This window comes from Diabrotica virgifera, chromosome 2 (genome assembly GCF_917563875.1).
Source record: "Diabrotica virgifera virgifera chromosome 2, PGI_DIABVI_V3a".
Lineage (NCBI taxonomy): Eukaryota > Metazoa > Arthropoda > Insecta > Coleoptera > Chrysomelidae > Diabrotica > Diabrotica virgifera.
Window position 1 is genome coordinate 25,574,846 of NC_065444.1, and position 4,663 is coordinate 25,579,508.

General features: G+C 34.1%; 1 long non-coding RNA gene across 1 annotated transcript; it reads left to right on the plus strand.

Moving 5' to 3' along the window:
- Nucleotides 1–292: 292 nt before the first annotated feature.
- Nucleotides 293–2,007, plus strand: LOC126879989 (uncharacterized). Its single transcript, XR_007696367.1, has 2 exons — nucleotides 293–718; nucleotides 1,178–2,007. It is a non-coding gene; the product is annotated as an uncharacterized LOC126879989 (long non-coding RNA).
- The last annotated feature ends 2,656 nt before the right edge of the window (nucleotides 2,008–4,663 follow it).

Sequence of the window (4,663 nt, forward strand, 5' to 3'; positions counted from 1 at the left end):
CGTTTAACTACTAAATTAAAAATTTCTTTAAAATTACCCATGTTTGAAGAATTATGGCTCTCATCACGACCGCGAAATGCAGGTTCTTGTTGTACTAACAGAATTGTAACATCAATTTCTTCAACTTCTTCAATCTTTTTCAACTTCTTCATTATATATCTTATTAGATAGAGAAATTTGTCCAGCTAAAGCACTGTCAATAGTTTGTTTATTTTTTTCTAACCGTTTTAAACCTAAGCAATTGTTTAAATGTTCTTTCGAAGATTCATGTTTTTTTACACTAGCTTGTAGCAGTTATGCTACGGACCATTTAAAATTAATTACGATTTTCGATTCATTCAATTATATTTCATTAAAAATACCCCTCTAGAAAATTCTTTGGAGACGCCTATTTAATCGCCTAGGTGCCTATTTTCGCAGCGAAGCAAGAGGAAAGCACCGCGCATGTTTCTATCGGATCGATACGAATCGATTTCCGATAACATTGAACAGCGGTTGGTCAGGAAACGGCTCGAAGGGCGGATGGCGCGCCGCTAGTAAGGTTATTCCCACTTTTAAGTGACGGGATTGAAACAAATTTTCGATGGAAATCAAATAATTAGAAGGAAATCAAGCGTCAGCTAATCCCATCTACAAAACTAGATAACCAAAGTTAAACATCTCTTTGGACTTCTTCACATAACAGAAGTGGATATTCCGGCGTGCCTGCCTTGTTTCAGTAAGTACATAATACATTTATCTCTCATTCCTTCCTTGTGAAATCCAATGCATCATTGTAGTTAGATCTTTCGTTAGAGTAATTTACCACATAAATTCCATATTATAGCTCATATTATCCTTAAATATTTGAAAGGAACATTCAATCAAGGCCATAGTTTTTTCTAGTGTCCAAACCTAAATTTTAATATCTTTTATACCTGATCGTTAGGCTTTTTATTTAAGTTTTTTTATCTGTGATTTATAAAAAGTTTTAACGAGTATCTATACAGCCTTCTGTCACGCCCATCTAATGCACACGTCTCTGTCATGTCTGAATTGAAGTAAACTTCAGAAATTTTGACATGACATATGAATACCTAACCTACCTAATATTTGATGTTTTTGTTTGGGCCTGTTCAATATGTACTGCTACTGTTCTTGAAATACATCATAACTAATTAAATAAACTTTATTTTAGATCCCGTAACTTAGTTATTTAGTCACACAACGTGACTCTATCACGTTGATTATGTACTAACTAGTTAGATTGCTAGCCACTCTGTGATGGTTTATCCCTAGAGTGGGCTGTTTTTGTTGGATAATACACCATACCGGATTTTATTACAACCAGCATCTTCACCCAGGACCTTGCAGTAGGACTTACTCACCACCGCAGCCAACCATTTTATCGTGCCAAAAGGGAATTTCCTACGGAATTCATCTCTATGGACTTTCAACCCTACTTTTAACCGACTGTTGTGTAAAAGCTAAGTTTATTTACTTTTTCTGTATTTACTTTTGGGTAAGATATATTTGCTACATTGTAAACTTTTCGTATGCATACGATTAGGAAGAGTACATATATTTTCGTGATAGATAGGGTTTTAGGTTGTTGTTTTTTTTTTTCTTTTTGATTCAGTATAAGTAGGAGTTAGTTAAAATAAATAAAATCAGGTCTTGTTTAATAATCATAAATAATTGTATCTTAAAATTTAATAGGGAATCGGGTTGTAAAATTTTGTCGCGGATTTTAAATAGGGAATACGTCTCGTAGGTTTTTTTTGTAAAATATATAAAGAGTCACTGACCAACTCATTTATATAGACCTTTTTGCTATTCCAACGGACTTTTGATTTGGATTTTGATTTTAATACTTTTGCTTGGCCAGTGATAGTGGATAATTGCTTGTTGAGTGGCCTTTGCGGTCCTATTTTATCTTTTCCCCATCCACTATCACTGTTATTACGTTGCGTTATATGTAAAGTGTTATTATTTAATATTTATTATTAATATATTTGTATGTATTAAGGTTGGTGTTTTATTTCAGTCTGTATTACCAGTATATAACATAGCAAGACAAGATCAGTATTTAGTATTTTGTATTTCAGGTGGTTGTAACCAGTGTCATAGAGTTCCTGTTGTTCGTTACTTCAAAATCTCGAACCTGTCCAACTTCTTGGTTCTGAGAGCCGAGTTGTTCGTTCGAGTTGGCGCCCTTTTTCTTCTTCTTTCTTTGTTGTAACTCGATATTATTTTATCTCTAGCATTCTTATCTATTTTCCTTCCATTTTTGTATTAATAGTCTCATTTTCTTCCTAGTTACTATCATTTCATTACCAAATTTTCTTCTTATATCTCTAAAGCCAATATTCGGTGTATGGAAGCTAGCCCGAATACTCATACTTGAGATTTAGTGTCTCTCTGCCCTTTTGATTTTTTTTTCCTTCTGAGCTAAGCCCCTCTTCTTTTGTCTTAAATCTCTTATCATTTATTTTACCCATCTTTATTCAGTTCTTCTCTTCAAAAATCTCTATACCCAGAGTATAGAGGTTTCAAGCTGATAAATTTTTCAAATCTGAATATCCCTGACTCACCCAAACATTTTGCTTCAAATTTGAGAGCAACAGACAAGGCCAACAGAAAAGTGAATTTTTAAAATAACTTCCGCTTATGATTTTCATACCATATTGTTTTAAACGATCTCGAAAATGGTCGATTGTCTTTTGTCTTATCTGTGGATAAAATTGTTAAATTTGGTAAAGGCCGGCCCATTGAAATAATTTCTGACCTTTCTTGATTTTGGCGCCTTGAATAAGGCGTCTCGATCAAACTGCATATTACATCGTTTAAAATATTCATATTCGATGACTAAAGTTTTTCCACCAATAAAACTAACACACCTACGTTTCAACAACGTCAAATATTACTTATTTTATTTTTGTATCAAATAATAATTTACTCTTCGAATAAATTGATAAGTTAACAATTAACCTCGCTTTAAATTTTTAATTATCTATAAATTCTAATAACACTTCGATCTATATCTATAAAATATAATGGACGACTGACAAATAACTATTCACAGATTTATTTGTCGTTAGTGAATTATTACTAAATTAATATAAAATTAAAATGCCCTTCAATAGACCGATCTCAAATTTACCTGTTTATTATTCAGTTTTCATAAACAAATTTAATTTGTCCTACCTAGTTTTATTCAATACTTAACCTACTAATAACAGCCAAAATCAAAAAACAAAATTATTTAAAACAATTTCACAAGACACAAGAGAAGCAACTGATAAAATTTTGTAGGTCCGGCTATAAGACTCTGTGCCTATGCGCCCTTTCAAAATCGTAGAATACGCGAGACCTGCAGCAGGCCTGCTCGCGTAAACAGAGAGAGATCGCACGTCAATTCGGGTGTTGGCGTCGTTCTATTTCAGGCTACGTTTTCAAGTGCCTGACCCAGGAAGAATATAGAATCTTATACAGTACTACTGAGTACAATAATTATAACTACGGAGAAATTTTTTTGGATATTTTTACAAATAATTTGGATAATTTTTGCTATTTTATTGTAGGTATTGTGTCAGAATTTATAAATTACAATTTTGAAATAAGTAATTTATATTAATAATTTATATTATTGTACTACATTTGAAGAGGGTAGGCGGCGCCTATCTTGCCTACCCCGACGGGCCGCCCCTGGGATTCAGAACTATCAGCGATTACCACCGTGTCGTCTGCGTATCTTATGTTATTGATACATTCTCCATTAATTCTAATCCCGAGTTCAACATCATCCACTGCTTCTTGAAAGATTTGCTCAGAGTAGATGTTAAACAGCAGTGGTGATAGTATAATTCCCTGATGGACCCCACTTTGATTTTGATATCGTTGGATTCTCCTGCCTCTGTCCGGATAGATCATGTTTGATTCCAGCACAGATTGCTGATAATTCTTAAATCACAGGTGTTTATTCCAATAGTGTTTAGTATCTCCATCAGCTTGTCGTGGTTTATTGTATCGAACGCTTTATGGTAATCAATGAAGCATGCATAAATATCGCAATCCCTCCAGTCTCCCAATTTCCTAGTTGTGAATCACAATAGCCTGTTTGTGGTTTTGAATCACAATATGTACTTCTGGTGCCATATAGCATTGTTTGGTCTTGGTAATGTTTATTTCTCAACCAACCTTCTTTGATTCCTCTTGTGATGTGTTTATTTTTAGTTTCATGTCCTATTTTGTATGTGCTAAGAGTACTAATAAGCGTAATCTAGATCTTCCAGTCTGGTTGTTAATCCCTAGTAAATTCCTTTGATAAGATTTCTTATTTTTTAATATTTCCATTTCTTTAAGTGCTCTAAGTGTGAGCGTGTCGAATGTTTTCTTGAATTTCACAAAGCTGTGAATTCCTCTGTGTTAATTTGATCTACGCACGAGGCACAATAAATATAGAGTACTACAGCTGATCATCCAAGGAAAAATAGACAGCAGAAGGGATCCAGGGAGGAGCAGACACTCGTGTCTCCAGAACTTGAGGCAATGGTTCGGATTGTCTTCTGCTGAACTATTCAGATCTGCCGTAGACAAAGTCAGAAGAGCCATGTTGATTGCAAACGTTCGGAATGGACAAGGCACAAGAAGAAGATGATCGATTTGGTCTCAAGATGGCTTG